The sequence below is a fragment of the Ixodes scapularis genome, unplaced genomic scaffold, assembly GCF_016920785.2.
Source record: "Ixodes scapularis isolate PalLabHiFi unplaced genomic scaffold, ASM1692078v2 PGA_scaffold2__306_contigs__length_199485367, whole genome shotgun sequence".
NCBI classification, from domain to species: Eukaryota; Metazoa; Arthropoda; class Arachnida; order Ixodida; family Ixodidae; genus Ixodes; species Ixodes scapularis.
Window position 1 is genome coordinate 146,880,165 of NW_024609857.1, and position 16,920 is coordinate 146,897,084.

The following is a 16,920-nucleotide window of genomic DNA, read 5'->3' on the forward strand; positions in this document are numbered from 1 at the left end:
ACGCTCGAGTTCGTGATGTGTCTCTTTGGCTTTGCTGTGTTCGGTGTTGTCGCCGTGTGGGCCGCACCTTGATATTGTTCCAGTGTGTGCGTGAGTATCTCTTTAAAGTCGATGCTCCTGGGTTGGCTGGCAGGTAGCCGCCTCCATTTTTTTGTTGCCTGATTTCCCGCGTGCGCGCTGGGTGTAATTGTTTATTCGAATGTGTGTGATTCTTTGGCTTCGGATTTGCTTGTGCGCTGAGAAACTGGCGAAATACTCGTGGTAACAGAAACATGTGCACTCAAAAGCAATTTATCGTGGCCTTCAAATAAAACGAAATCGTCAAAAATTAAACAAAGGCTATTTTTATTTCAATGTACTACACGTATAGTCTATAGATAGTAATTTGCCATTTTGTATTTACGCTGTTGGCGACCTCGAATATGATAAATGATTATAATGTATGTCATTTAACAGCTTTCAGATATAATAATCTTTTTTTTTTTTTTTTTATTAAAGGGCAACTCCGCTTCATTTTTGATATTTAGCAAACTATGTAGCCCTCTTCAGTATCATATAGGAAGACCCCATGTCAAATATTACGATCTAATTCCGTCTATATATTTAATAAACTGGCCAGCGAGCCTTTAAGCGAGCCAAGTCGCCGAAATCTGCCAACTCTAGCGTGCGGCGCGAGGCGCAATCATCAGCGCAGTCAATGCCACGGAGTTGGAGCGGCCAACGTTGAACCACTACGTCAGAGGCATGCATACTTCATTCTCACGTTTTGCTTGTTTTTACTTTTCAGAGCGAAATTTAACGATGACGTCATGAGTTTCTCCTCCTGGTGTTGGCTGACCGGGCGTTCACGTGATCACCGCTGCCCTGCGCGCTTATCGGTCTGTTTCTCCGCTCCCCTTCTCCTCTTTCGTCTTCTCCCTTTCCCCCTCTCCCCCGGGCCATCACCGTCCACGCCATGCAAAACGACCTGCCCGCGTCCAAAAAAAAAAAAAAAAAAAAAAAAGGACCTGTCCGCGTTGCGTGTCCTGTTTCTCGCTCCCTCCCGAACGTCACAAGACCACGTGGTTCGACGTGAGGTGCTCATGACTGTGACGACCCGAGACCAGTGTTGCCTGACGCAACCGAAGTTTCGGTTTCGGTATCTGCTGATGTTTAAATTAGGATTACACAAATATTATTCCACATTTCGCGAATCCGAAGACGTAGAGTTGTTGAGTATTACTTTGTGAATGTGAATCACATGGAAGCCTAAATTTTTCGGAATTGAGCGGAGTTGCCCTTTAAGCAGCTGTTAATATTTTCTTTTCTTTTTCAACAGTTGTTTGGTAGGTATGATTTTCGGTTTTTCGGTTCAACTTGTTTGATGAGCAATGATGTAAAATTTTCGAAGCGCGCAGTGTAATACTGTTGCACATCGCTGAAATGATTTGTTTGACGAGTGAAATCCAGTCAACATTTTAAAATCCATATGCGGGTGGTAGACCTCCCACAGTTTTTCGAAACTTAGCCAGCAAGAAATATTTAAAAAGTTAGAAAAACGAGTAATTAACTGCTAGCATTATTTAGCTTTCAAAGCGGCCTCGTAAGCGTGTCGTTATTGAAACTACTCTCCCTGTTTATGACCAAGACTCGAAGTAATTTTGGATAATATATCACCGTGTACGACCAAAAATAAAAGCAGTGTGCCTTTCTCCTGTACGTTTTGCTTTCCAGCAATGACAAGCCTTTTCTTTTTTTTTTTTTTTTCCTGTTGGTTTCGGTAAGATTTTTCTGGTTGAGCTCGGTCGCCTGTGGACTTCATTTCTGATCCGTACTGTCGAATCGGCAGTCCACACGATCACATTAGTGCGGTTCACAGCGTAGCGGCTCGCGTTCCAGTAGTGATCTCGGGATTGCGAAAACTGTCCATCTCATTGACCACATGACCCACCTGCGAATCAGGACGTGACTGGTCAGTGTCGAAAACGTCATTACTCGGTTCATTGATCTTTTCCGCATTGCCACATCGTATTGTGTCGGGCCGCGCTGCGCACGGCGGTGTGTTTTAAAAGTTAGGGTACCGTAGTTGGGGGGAGGGTATCGGTGGCCGAGTGGGCTAGCGCACACCAGCTCGGAGCACGTGGAGTGAAAGCTCGCGCTGAAGAACCCGGGGATCCTAGGTTCAATCCCCACGCCTGCCTGTTTCGACATGGACGAGTACCGTCCCGGATTACGGTCGTGTATCACTACTGTGCGGTGCACGTTAAAGACCCCAGGCTTGTGGTTATACTGAACTGGCTAAATTGCTCATCTACAGCTGAGAGAAAAGTCGCCCGTTGAGGCCGACTAGCTTCAGGCTGTATGAACATCCACACAAAACACAAATTAAAAGAATGCGTTTCAGTCAGAAAACATTTTTATAAGAATACTGAATACAACTACGAAGTTTTCGGGTGTGTGTGCTTTCTTTTCTTTTTTTTTTCTGTAAGCGACGTGTTTTTATTGTAACGAAGAGAATCACGAAAACGACGTCATTTTTCTCCAAAACCTTTAAACGCGTTTTTTTTTTTTTTTTTTTTTTTAGTCGAAAGCATGTTTTTGGGTGCCAAGTGAATCCAAATGCTTGCGTCGTTTTCTTGTTCTCCATACTTTGAGTAATTCTACAACAATCAGCCGAGTGTGACGGCACAGTCGGGTGATTGTTGTGGAACACTTCGAATGCAAAGATGGCGACCCAGCACGTGCCTCTATCGTGGCATTACGTGCGGCAAGTGCATTTCTCAAATTCAAGCTCGCGCCTGTGCATTCGACAGGACTGTGCCCGAGGTATACCCTTTCCTCGCCTTCACAGTTCGACTGTGTCGCCACGGCAGTTTCCGTCCACGTTTTACTACTCTACGTCAGCGCCGGTCCCCGACCGTCTGGGACTGTATCAACAGCTCTGAGAGGAAGGCATTAACAAATTTTCTTCAATAATTCCCAACTCATTTTTTTTTTCTTGTCCCTTTGATGAACGTTCCCTACTTGTTCGATCCGCCGCTATCTTCGTACACACGCTCTCAAACTGTTCGGACCTACTACAGCGCTGTAAAGACGTCGAGTCAGTGTCCGGCCCACCTTTCTCGAGTGTATCATCCACTTGGCTGGCTTCGTTGGCATTCGCGCTTTGGAACGGTTGAACAGGCTTTCTCGGCGCTCTTGTGTTTGTTGACTCGAGCGGTATAATTTGTTCGAGAACACTGGACTTGACCCCGGGCTTCCGGAAAGAACAGGGCCTGCGAGCACTCTCGATTACACCTTTGAATGCTTCCCTGCCACATGCTCTGAGTATGATCGATTCCTCATTCTTCAGCTAGACCAATAATAGCCGAGCCGATGCGTTCGGTGATTGCATTCAAAGTAGTCTGCCCTATTGTGACGACAAGGAGCCGATCCTTTATCAGCGTCGGTGTGAACATTGGCCTTCCTAAGGCCAAGTCTCTCTATAGAACGGCAAACAAAAACTGTTCACAGACATGTCAGGTACCTTATTACGAACCTTCACCAGCTGGGATGATAATTCGAACTAGGCAACAAGAGACATTGTTTCGTTCATTCATTTATTTTGAGTTCCACATACAGTTTGACGACTCTTTACTGGTGCACTTCTTTGAAGAAGAACTGAAGCGGTCCTGTATTTGAGAAAGTACACTTCAGTGGCCTTCATTCGGCCTCCAGGATCACGAATATCGAGATTATTTTTTTTTTCAATTTGGTGCACGGTGGCTGCGGAAATTAATTTTTAAAGTACCGCCAAAGCCCCTCCTTCCCGGGACGTCACGTCACACTAGGAGTTTTCGGGATCTCTGCTCTCGCGCATCTTCAGCGCCTGTCAAAGCTATGCACGCGCACTCTCGCTATTTTCGAAAGGGTCAGAAAGCGACGTCACGACTGGTGTCAGTGTGGGAAAATAGACCTGGCAAGCTCGCAATTGCACGCGCTGCCCACACGAGCGACACGGGCTTGGCGGCCCAAAGATCCTAGTATACGAAGTCACGACTGGTCGGAGGTTTTTCGCGTTTTCTCGCATTTAGTTACATCTTCGGGGGAAAACGAAAGTGATATTCGGATTCGCGGGATAAAGATATGCCGAAACTCATCTCTAACTCGTTTTTTTTTTTAGGTGTTTCAGTTGTTTTTGTTTTTTGTTTTTATTTGTTTTAATAACCATAACGAAAAATTGCTCGGAGGTTAGATGTACTATGCTGCATAACTTTCCGCAGAACTACGTGGGGGTGGCACAAGAAACGAGAGGGATGTGATAACTGAGAGGCCATGCCTTGTGCACTCGTCCCAGATGGGTTGTTTGTGGCAGCCGGAGTTACGTCCACGGGTTCGTGACGCATGACGAAGGCGGGTGCGCGAGAAGCGAATGCCCGTGGCTCGGATATAAGCGAAGTCACGTGACCTGGCGTCACGGCACCTACAGACCAATTCAGTTTCACCTCTAAAATTAGCAGGGAAATTGATGTCACGTGACTTGGACACCAGTTATCCTTCCCCGCTAAATTTGGACGGAGAATTGATGTCTTCCACCGAAAAATCTCGTCGCCAGAGCGGAGAGCGAGACGTCCGCTTCTCGCGCAAGAGTTGCGGTGACGCCATAAACGATGCCGAGCTCTGGTCGACTTTGATCGGAAGGATAGTTGGTAGACCTCAATGCGAGATGCCCCGAGGTCTACCCATAATTATGTGTTGTTGTTTTTTTCTGTTTTTTGATCAGCCAATAAAGGCCCGTTCACACTCTTGCAACCGACCATGACTGAGAGAGACGAGATCTCTTAAAACTTCTTAAATGTTTTTAGAATGAGGGAACACACTGGCATTGTGGCGCTATCTATGCGGTGACCCTGGAACTGCATTTCACAAGAGCGAAGGTTTTGCGGGATTTCCGAGGTCAAATGTGCGTAATACCCATAGAAAGGCTCGTCTATAACATTGACAATAGTTTTTCGAGCCAAGAAAGAAAGGATAATGCGCGAGAAATAAAAAAAAAATATGCCGGACAGCCGAGTTTACACTGCTTCCCAATAGATGGCGCCAGTGTGTTCTCTGGTTTAAGAAGTTTTAAGGAACCCAGGTTTAAGAGGTCGCAAGAGTGTGAACGGGCCTTTAGAGTTTGACGTTCTGACATCATCGGAACCATTGTGTAAGAAGCAGACCAACATGCGCTCTGCATTGGCGACGTGGGCGACTAATACCCCTGTTACACGGGCACACTTAACCGCGGTTAACTCAGCTTTAACTGCGGTAACGTGGCAGCACAGATGCCGCACTATACCCTCGGACAGCTATTTCAAAAGAAGTGAAGAGAGCGCGTGCACTGCTTTGATGGGTGCTCAAGATGCTCAAGCGCACGTTCGCCCATAGCTCTGACGGCGTCGCCGCAGAATGTTGTCGGCAAGTCTTGTGCGCTAATTGTGGTTTAGCGTAACTGCAGCTAAGTGTGCCCGTGTAACAGGGGTATAAGAGCGTCGCTGCACCATTGGCCGAACGCCCACTATGGCGTCTTGAATATGATGAATTCTGCTTTCAATAATGGAAGTAAGAAGAACGCCAGACTATCAACTTTGACGGCGTTGGTTTAGGACCCGCGGTGACTACAAGCTTCCACCGCGTTTTATGCTCACCATCGAAATTGTCGCTGGCGATCGATAATTCTAGTCGTGACGTCATAGATAGGAGCATAGGAGCCGTAAGAGGGAGCTACCGAAACGCTGCTACTAGGGTGCCTACATGTCTGTCTGTCTCAGGGTGAAGACATCCATTGTTGCACTGAATGTGCCAGCGCGTGACGCTCTCGTGCAGTCGGTGCGTGACTTGGGCGGTAATATGGCGTCTATGCATTAGCCAAAGCTACGCGCTCGAGCTGAGTGACACCGGATTGCGCGCACTTCAAAATGCATAAAAAAAACATTGGGCGGAAAAATGGCTGAGATGTCACCACTCAAGCAAAAGCGCGCGTGTGTATGAAGGCACTCTAGCTGCTACTATCAAAAACCGGGCAACAGAAGCGTAGGTCAGAAAAACTCATTCGAGGGAGTGCGCATGGCAGCGGGCGCTGGCCATCCAAACGAAATTCAGAGCACGCCGCGAACTTGAAGTCTACCTCGTCTCTCGGTTCCTTCTCACTATTTTATGCATACGGTTTAGCTTTTTTATTTTATTTTTTATTTTTTTTTTTGTGAACTCACGGGGGTTTCTCCCCGGCACGAGGGAGAAATCTCGGGGATTTCTCCCCGGCACGCGCATCCCACGACGGAAACGTCAGGCTTTGCGATGTGCAAAAGCCTCGCGTTTTCATCTCGTGATGCGCACGTGCCGGGGAGAAATCCCCGGGATTTCTCCCTCGTGTGAATTAAACCCTTATTGTGCCCTTGTTACATGGGCGCCCCTAGCCGCAGTTAAGTCAGCCTTAACTGCAGTTTCGCTTCACCACAGATACCACACTATTGGCGACGTGAGCGATCGAAAGCGTCGCTGTGGTCGGCCCACCAGAATTGGCCGAATGCTGACTATGACGTCAGCAAAGGATGTATCATCGACACAAATAAGAGGAATGTAAAAACTTCAATTTTGACGGTGTTGGCAGTGTTGCTTTGAGAGCCCTTTGATTTCAGGCTTCCACCATGCCCATTACAAACACCATCGAACACGTTGTTCACAAGGTAATGGCGTCACGAAAGGTAACCGAACGAGGCCGCCACCGAAACATCTCGCCGCTAATACTCTCCGACAGCTATTTCAGAAGTATAGTAAAGAGCGCGCGTGCACAGGTTTGGTGGGCTCAAGTGCACGCGCGCCCATAGCTTTGACAACACAGTATACTTTGACTGCGTAGCCACAGAACGATTTTTTCCAAACGTATAGTGTGGTAACGTTGGGTTTCTGTGTAACGAGGATATTATTGGATAACAGGAGGGGCGCTTACAAAGTGGGAAGGATGAACTGGATATCAGAAATTGGTTACGCCCGCGGTTCATTTCCGAACTTCCGCGGAGTCATTTACCTAGGTCACAAACTCTTTTTTTCTTTTTTTCATTTGGTCGAAAATTTTGTTTGAGGGGAATATGTCAATTGTTTTTTTTAAATAAGCGACTAATTTCAGCACTCTGGACATGGAAAGTGACTGATATCTCGGGAGGAGATGTTTATTTAGGAAAACGGAGCGTCCTCGGCTGCTGATTGGACGTGGCACCAGAGCTTGCGCGTAATTGACGAATGAGACATTTCGAACCCGTTCGCGTGTTCTAAATTAGCTAAAGGTTTGGTGAGCACGTCTCACCAACTCCCAAATAGCGAGAAAGGTCTCACGGCCTTTGATATTTGCTTGTCCTTAGGACCCCTTCATCCACCGGTCGATGTCATCTTGTGTACGGCCGCGGAACAATTTGAGGTTTGCAAAACAAGCGCGGGTTGTCCATGATATTGTTCCAAAATTTACTCGATCCGACTCCGGAGTAAAGGTTTCGTACCGTGGCGTTTCAAAACTTACTCGCGCTTACTCGAGGACGTCAGAACTCGCGTTGAAGAAGCGGGTTGTTTACTCCGGAATAATTACTCACGCTACCCTCCTCGATCGGGGGGTAACGTCGGATCAAATCGAGTAAATACGTCACGTGATCTGCTCGTCGTCCGCTTTCTGCGCCGACAGCCGTCAAAGCTCGTTTGCTCCGTTGGCTTTGGTAGCAGATGTTCGAAATAACAAAGCATTAGGTGCAGCCATTTATGTGTCGTTATTGCGATCTGCTGTTTTCAATGCAGGAATTGACTGCACCACATCCAGACTGTGCACCTTCCCAGGAAGTTATACTTTTTATTATCAGAGTGCGAGCGTAAAAACGAGCTTCTCCGCATCCTGGATGTTGGAGGGAACTCCGTATTCTTATACGTTAAAGGATGAAAATGTTAGAACAAAATTGATGATGTGGAAGTATTTTTATTTCTCCCCAGTGTGTGTAGTGTGTGTGTAATGAGGATAACGCTTGTAAAGCAGTGAAGACATTGAAGATTGAAGACTTTCCCTCTCTAACCAATGAAGACATTGGTTAGAGAGGGAAAGGAAAAAGTGTCGTTCTTTGTGGCTGGAGGTCGGGCAGTCTTGCTATGCGGAGCGCAAGTTCGTCTGCTTCTTTTACAGGGGTTGCGGTGACACGGAACGCCGAGCTCCGATCGTCTCTGATTGGAAGGATTGTGGGTAGACTTCAATGCCAGCTGCCTTGAGTTCTACCCACTATCCTTCTATCAGAGCCAATCAAAGCTCGCGTTCTGACGTCACCACAACCCCCGCAAAAGAAGGAGAGGAACTTGCGCACCGCATTAATGGCGTTACCCACGAACCTTCCCAACCGGGTGACCGGCATGTCTGTTCTCCTTGCATCCTTTCGCTTTCGTGAGGAACGGCCGGAGCGGCACACGCCCTGACGATCGTCCCCGCCGCATGACTCCCCGCGATGAAAACCCCCTGGGAGAGAAGCCATTAGCATGATAATGCTTCTCCGTGCTGCTGGTACGACTCACGCTGTGGCGGATGAAAAAAAAAAAAATATTGCGCTAGCCTTACTGCTGCGCACACGCTCGCAACGCACCGCTCGCTGTCCCAGGGTCGAGCGGCACGATCCAGCGAGCTGCATTAGGAGGCCCAGCGTAGCGTTGAGAATTAAAAGAAAAAGAAAAGACGTCGAGTGGCGAGAAATGTTCCGGTGGTGAGGCGGGAGGGACCACGCTGCATCAGCCGGTCTTGGACAGAGGCGAGGGGTGCCACCACCGGATGTAGGCCACCGGAAGTTTGCCCTTGCGTGACGTCATGTCCGCTTTCACTGACGGCGGCAGCTGCTCTTACTCCCCGGGGAACAGGTTGGATCGGGGTCAAGCACGCCCGTGACTTTAATCGAGACGAATCGCGCTTTTATTGCGGCTGCGCGTCGGTGCAAGAACCGCGCACAACGCCCCGTTTTGTTGTTTCGGGCGTACGCGATTGGTCGCGCTCGCCGTCACGTGACCGGAACGCTTCCGGTTTTGGGGGGCCATGGGTGCGCGCGCGCGGGAAGGACCGGTGGAGGGATCTTGAAGGAGGGCGTTCTCTCCGACAAGGATAAGTAACGCCGAATTTGTATTTTTGGCTGCTGTTGTTTTTGGAAACTGCGATTTCGTTCGGTGGCTCACAGAGGGAACGCTTTTGAGAGGGAAGCAAAACAAACACGGTTATGTTCTTCCTTGTTCCTTATGCTCGTCTAAAACCGTAGCGCCCCGATCGGTAGCCGTGTTGTTGTTTTTCTTCTTTTTTTTTCCCCCCGAGTGGATTGACCCTGGCGTCTTTCATCTCGAAGGGCGGAACGATCTCTCAGCATTGGTGATTGTGTTAGCGAGAGTGGTTCGGTGATGATGACATTGACGCAAGCACGCGGATTGTTGCGAGCAAGGGTGCGGCTTTGGGTTTTACCAGCACGGGACCGGAATCGAACGGCCGTCTCTGGATCTGAGCGACTGGGTTTCAACTGTGCCACGGCTAAGCGGAGTGGCCCGGACGGACACCGTGGCGGAGGCTACGGGCTTATTGGACCAATCGATTTTCGGCTTTGCGGTCGTGTCTTGCTTGACTGGTACGCTCTGAGCGCAGTTGCCTCGTTTTCCATTGCTCTGTCGGAGGAGCTGAGCGGAGAACGGAGTGTTCGTTCTCCGTCAGTCGATCGCGAATTCAATGCTGCCCGTTGCTGCATGGAGGTTGAGAAAGCAGCTAGGACGAGACGCTCCGAAATGCAAGAAACGTGTGTCATTGCCTCAGCACGTATAGACCTTTGCAAAAATCGCCTTCTGCGCGCTGCCATCTTTGTCTGCTGGGCTGTGGAACGCCTTCTGAGCACGCGTTATTTCTCTGTTGTGCGGTATATCAGAAGCTGCGCATGCGTCCACAGCTCAGTGACTCAGCACTTTTTGCCCGGGTGATAAGCGATAGAAAGGTCCACACGTGTGTATTTTTCTCTAAATAATGTCCGTTCTTTTTTTCTTCTTTTTTTCTGGCCAACTGCACATTTTGAAGAAATAATCGCAAGCGCTCTTGATAAAACAAAACGAAAAATGACCGAAACCTTGACGGCAGCGGAGCAATGTATGTATTACATTTACTTTTTATTCGACCATTAAAAATACCGTTCTATGTTGGGTATTTATTTATATTTTTTTTTGTCCCACTTTCAACGTAATGGTTTCATGGTCTTGGCGGAAAATATCGCACTTGGAGTGCATCTCTGGGCGCGCGTGTTGTTCTCTCCGCGCCTTCGTCCTCCCTCGACGCGGCTCTAGCGGGAAATGATGGTGGCGTTTGTAAATCGTCCGCACGCGGGTACTTCCATCCAACTGAAACTTTTCTTCGTTCGATTCTTTCTTTTAATGATACGGCGAAGTGTGCGAACTCGAATTTTCGTGGGAGCGTATGGTTTGGAGGGACCGCATTCGGACGGGTCGCGTGACGCCGTCCGTCCTCTTTTTACCGCGATGCTGGTGCTGCGCCTTCAGTAGCCTCCCGAAGTCTATATACAGGCGCGATGCTCGGCTCATTCCTAAGCTGACAGTGTGGTACGGAGGCTACGCTCCCGTTGGACCGGTCGCATACGTCCATCTTTTACCACGTGATCACGCTCCCCACCCCTACCCACGCGCGGAGTGCGGGGTCAGGCGAGGAAAGGGAGACCGATTGGATCGCCGAGCGCGTCCGAACTGTAGGCGAACGCCGTAGCTCCTTGCTCGGGCGCTCAAGAAGTACCTCGGCTGCACGAGAGCGCCGAGACTTCCTTCTCGTATGACACCTGGTACATTGTCAAGATAAGATATGAAGTTCCGAGAAACGCTCCCTTCCAGCAGAAGTTGTCACTAATTAATACGTTTAATGAACGTATGTACTCGTGAATTGCTTTGTTACGGCTCAAAATACTAAAACATTGACGGACCGTATAGAGAAGTTATTCACTTTTTGATTCGTGCCAACACTTTAGGAACCCATTCCTGGGCGTGTACTATAATGTAAACAATATGCCAGTAACGCGAGAAAGGAAGAAAAAATACGCGCGGTTCGGATGAGATACGATTGACGAAAGTGGACCGCAGGGAGTGAACAGAAACAGACGCGGGTTCGTTTTTCTGCCTCTTATCCGTTGTGGGTTCATTGGTCGGCTCTGTTCAAGGAAAGCGCGGCGATGAGACGAAACGACCGTATAGGATACGCATATGAGCTAGGCGTGCTAATGCGGGAGGAGGCCCGTCACATTTTTATGCCTTGGAGCCACGCGGTCTATTTACGCTCAACAGTGACTGCTTCTCTTTTTTTTTTTTTTTTTTTCTTTCGTTACCCGGGCCGCCGTTCGATATCGGTCCGGCTGGCCCTCGTCGTGCAGGAATGCGCCGTAGTGTATAGTGTACGGGCCGCGCAGCAGCCGTCTGGGTTTATTCGGAAGAGCCTAGACTTCAGAGACGGAGTGACTGAGACCACACAGAGCGTGTTTGCACGTTAATGGCGGACGATTCCAAAGTAGTAGATGGGTGGCAAGTTGCGTTGTCGCCTAGCGGGGAGAAAAGCGGGCGAAGAGCATGGCCGACTTGTGCGGGGCAGTCCGTGGAATAAAACGTTTTCGAGGAAATATTAATTTTTATAATCGATTCGCGTTCTGTGATACGCAGGGAAGCTAACGATCATTTTGTCAATAAAAGCAGAAAATTGGTAATTTTGTGAACGTTGCCTATAGGATTCATTGGGGAGAAATTGTAGAGCCGTGAAATACTTAAGCTATACGCGGATCCAAAAGTTTAATTACTGCTTAATAATATTCTATGACTGTCATCTTAAATAGTTCCGGGGGAACATTGCGATATTTTGCTGTTCTTCGGAAGAAAATTTCTCTTTAGTGCATTTGGCTAGGCGTTGACGTCCGAGAAGGTTGGGGATAAGGTGGAGGCAGTCGCGGACGGTCGTCGATTTTCCTTCACCACCTCGAAGCTCGCGTGGCAAACGTTACCGACCCATAAACCACATGACCCCTATCGAGTTGCTGGAAGCACTGCGAAACCTCGGCACTCTCCGGGTTTATCTGGCCGCCTTCGTTACATCGATAGCCCCGTCGGAGCAGAAAAGAGAGCGCGCGCGGAGGCGACGTGAAAAAGCGCCCGCTCTATAATCGCCTCGCCTTTATGGAACGGGTTTCGAAGGGTGCGCTGCGTGCTGCATGCGGCGGCGGTAGCGACTTTCTCGACTTCTTTCCCGTTCTCGTGTTCCTAGTACGGCTGCGTGTCTGCCCCCTTCCGTGACGGAACGGGGCGGCGGGCACCTGTCTCTCCGAGTTGCCGTTGGAAAGAGACTGCTTCGGGGGGTGCGCCGTCGCCATCCCTTCTCCGAGCAGCTCCCGGACGCTCGGCTCCTATATGACTCGGCGGCACGTGCGAAGGGGGCCGCCGTAAACTGGATGCGATGTCGGCGGCGTCGTGGGCAGGCTGGGCAAACATCCTCGTTTTTGGTTCTTTATGCATTTTTTTTTTCTTTATATGTTTATTCGAGTTGCGTAAAATTTGCGTTGGAGGTCGCTACATGAAGTTGGAGGAGTTCGAAAAGTAAAATTTCAACTCGAATTGAATTCGAATCAAATGGTGCCGAATATTGGACAAAACTTCGGGTGTTGAATCGAATCCGAATGCTCAATGTTGCAGGACTAAATGTGGGCCTGTGTTTCTGCGATGTTTCGGTGACTTCTGCGTGTAAATGATTCAGCATTGACTGTGCTTTATGAAGGCCATGACCCCATTTGCACGAAACGCTTTGAAATTGTGGGCGCCTGTGGCCTTTATTTCAATAAAAAAAAAACTTGTCAGCAAAACAAAAAACAATATCGTCTTTCTTACTAACACTATTTTTTAATTGAAATAAATGCTACAGCCGCCCACAATCTGAAATTCTGTTTTGATGAATTCTGGCTTAGGTAAACGTTGTCCTGTAGAAAGGAAAACGAGTGTTTTCGTATTATTTTTTTTATTGTTTCGTATAACGTCCCGAGCAGGCACGTAGCCATGATTTTGTTTCATGACATGACAATGTCATGAAACTTTATGACAAAATGCTGTATGAGGGGGAGGGGGGAGAGGAGGTTCCACCAAAATGTAAGATCTCGGGGGGGGGGGGGGGGGGGGGGGGGCATGCACTGGCTACGTGCCTGGTCCCGAGCTCACATTTTTGCATGTTGACACCACTGCTTGCGTCACATTTTCAGAGTTCCAGCTTTCTGCGATGCGTAGTTTATTTAAGCGGGCCAAAAGGGCCGGGTCTCATTTTCTCGAGAAATGGTCTGTTGGCCAAGGCTTCTGAACGCAGGCTTAATGATCCCGCGCAGGCCTGTGAGGACTATGGCAACCGCGCGAATAAACCAGAATTTGAGTCAGCAGTACTGATATTCAATTAATCGAATTATTCGGAAACATTATTACTAGGAATCCGAAAGCCGAATTGAATTATTCGCTCATATATTGGTCAATTACTATTCATTCGAATTCGAAACTCGAATATTCACACACACTTCTCTACATAAGATACAAGTGGAAGAATTCATCCTATGGAAGAGCATTAAAATCTGCACCCACAAATTAACTTTTTTTTTTTCTTGTTTCTTTTTTTTTCTGGGGGGGGGAGAATTTATAATTATCGTTTATACCGCTGTCACATGGACACTTTAAAGCTTTTTTTTTCTATTATGTCTAATGACGTTTGTTTTAAATGCGACTACATTGCGCCATATGCAAAAAACTCAAAAATGCCATTCACGTCAAGTGACATTCCCAACGGAGTTCGTGAAACGCCATCGGCTGTTCAGGTACCACTGGTTTCTCTAGTGTGTGCGCACTGAACGCAACATCGAGAAGAAGAAAAAAAATATTTGTCTCAAATAACTTTTTACATCCCCATATACACTCTTAAGACATATTTGTGGAAGTTCTTTACGCCTCATCATCGGCATGGTACAGCAAAACGGCGATGACGAAGAAGCCAGATGGGCAGAAGTCGGTGAATGCTCCGCTGTCACGTCGAAATTGGATGTAGACTCAAGCGAAAAGAGCTGCTCAAAATGAGACGGAGTACCCACATCTGGGGCTTGTGCGCTTTCGATTGTCGCTTCGGATGATGTTTTGAAACTTTCGATTGTCGCTTCGAATAACGTACTATTCGATTCAATAATACGCTGAGATTACTCCAAATTTCCGCGATATATTCTTACTCGTTCGAGTGTCTGTTCGCACCGGCTAGTAAGTTCCTTTCGTGTGCTTCCTGTCAAGCACTGGCACACTGTGGAGAAGCGCTACCCGCGGTGTGCATCGCGCTTCTGTGTATGTCGCTTCGCCGCAGCGCCTCCGCGTACGTAGGAAAGAACACTCCTCCGGAGCCTGAGGGGGACCTGCACTCGTCGGATATTGATAAGAGAGTTATTTAATTTGGGGAAGTTTATTTAAGAAAGTCCGTGAAAGGTACTCTAACGCGGTTTGTGAAGGTGAGTTATACGGCCAGGGGTGACATAATACGGGGGTCAATCGTCACAGTATGTCAATTAAGTAATTCGAATTTGTTCATGAACTTTTTATTAGTGAAAATAAACGTACGATTTAATTTACAGACTTAATGATCACCGTCGAAAGTAACTAATTCAGTCGGTTTTTGAGGCATTTGAGGCACGTGGGAAGCGTGGGAGGGCGCTTAAGTTACCTGTTCGTGCAGCGGGCGCAACGCTAGAGCTGTGAAAGCGCGGATAATGGGATTATCATCCGCGTTTTCGTACCGCAAATGTAACCTGCGTTATTTTTCATCGGTAACGGTATCGTGTTTCTTTTATTCTAAGGTAACGCATGTCGGTGACGCTTTCCTTTTCGTTGCAAATCAACGTGTTTCGTTACTTTTTTCTCTCTCTTTTTTTTTTCTTTGTGACGCCTACAACACTGGCTGGTGGTAGCAGACGCACAAAGACCACGAGCGCCGTCACGGTGCTCTTCTGTCGCTGCTTGACTGTCTCCGACAGATCGTATACCGTCGGCTTGACGCCGCCATCTTACTTCTGGTGTGGGTGGATGGATCGTCTGATAGTCGAGCATTGCCGAGGCCATGACACGCATCAGCAATGCTTGACTGTCAGATGATCTTTACTCACATTAGCAGCGAGATGGCGGCGCCAAGAGGCCGCACTTGCGAGCGTCGATGGACCAACTCAACTCTCTGACGTCACGACACTGTGGTGGCGCTGCTGTCGGCACTGCGCATGCGCGGCGTCACGCGGATCTGGTTTCTGCGCACGTTTACACCCGATGTGGGCAAATGGGCAAACGCAGGCTTGTTTTTAAACAGTGTGTTTGTGGATAGATTCGTACTTTTGGCAGGCGTGTGGGAAGCTTCGAATTGAATGGCGCAATGTCATCCCTTCGCAGAGCGCAAGTTCGTCTGCTTCTTTTTGAGGGGTTGTGGTGACGTCACAAAGACGCCGAGCTCTGGTGGGCTCTGATTGGATGGAAGGATAGTGGGTAGACCTCGAGTCAGCTTGCTTCGAGGTCTACACCCTATCCTTCAATCAGAGCCAATCAGAGCGCGCCGTTCTGACGTCACCACAACAACCTGCAAAGGAAGCGGACGAACTTGCTCCCCGCGTAGTTCGATGAACACTGCAAAGACAGCTGGCATTTCGTGGCTTACCCTTGTCCCGTGAAGGCTATGAATGGCGCAGTGCTACTCGATTCGAACCAGTGTACCGCACATCCTTAGTTTTTAGCCCCTCGGGGTTGTGTACACAAATTTCGGTCGAGTACCCGGAGGTGCGCTGAAACCTCGTCCGACTGGTGAATATTGTTTGACGAAACGACCAATGACGCCCGAAATCTGCATAATAAATCGACGTTTATTGCTTTGGCATACACTCGGTGTGTCCCGCTGTCTGTTCTGCGCGAGCTTTACCTCGAGGCAAGTAAAAAATGGCGAAAAAATGGCGTACAAAGAATTGCAAACAAATGCGAGAGGAAAAACAGGGTGTAGGTAAGAACATAAAAAAAAACAATGCACCCCTGTTTTCTCGTTTCGTTTCGACGATGCTCGCCGATCGAAGTACCGGGTTGCGCCTGATTCGCATGGCGCGATTTTACTTTAGGTTTGGCGGTTGCGACATCGCTTTTGTGGCAGAAAGGAGGGTGGTGGAGGCGGTGCCCCACGTCGCAACTGCGAAATCGCAAGCAGAGTTTACGCGTTTCCAGGTGATTACTCAATACGAATACTCAATTCGAAGTGTGTTGAATAGTAACCCACACGCTCGTCAAACTCACCGGCTGGTGAGTTTGAATATCTACTGAGGTTCCCGCAGTTTGTTTAAGTCCTTTTGTGTTAAAGGAGCCGCCTGACTGCGATTAGAGTTGCACGTCGAAAGATTCTCGGGCCCTCGCAGAGGCAATTCCAGCTTCGTTGGTTTTATACGCCATCCCTGCCCCCCCCCCCCCCCCACACACACACACAAAAAAAAAAAGAAAGAAAAAAAAAACGAACCTAATGTATTTTGTTTTTGTTTTTTTTAAAGAAGAACACATATCATTTTTTTTTTGTAATTGATCGGATAGATCCGACATGTTGGGCGATAATTCGTTCCCATAAGCCCGTCAGAATCATATTTCTAGTAAATTAATTCTCATCTTTGGTATACATGACACCCCGGCCCCCTACACACACACACACACACACACACACATATATATCAAACAAGAAACTGTAAATGCAGTCGAGATCGCCGTTTGTGGAATATTATACATACTTGTGCGCCGCTCACGCAACATGTGCGAATTTTTACATTTTTCTTGCGGTGAAGTGTTATTTCGTCTAGTGAAATGTTTCGGCTTTCCATTAAATGT

General features: G+C 48.2%; 1 protein-coding gene across 7 annotated transcripts in view; it reads left to right on the forward strand.

Annotated features, from left to right (window-relative positions):
• The window catches only part of LOC8038847, a 506,694-nt gene that overhangs the window by 438,883 nt on the left and 50,891 nt on the right, over positions 1-16,920 (forward strand). Inside the window, exon 1 of one of the 7 annotated variants that reach the window (XM_029994762.4) lies at positions 9,039-9,116. The exons of the other annotated variants lie outside the window; for them this stretch is intronic. The gene's annotated coding sequence lies outside the window, so the exon portion shown is untranslated. Of the gene's footprint in view, positions 1-9,038; positions 9,117-16,920 lie in introns of those variants that run through there. 7 annotated transcript variants of the gene reach the window in all.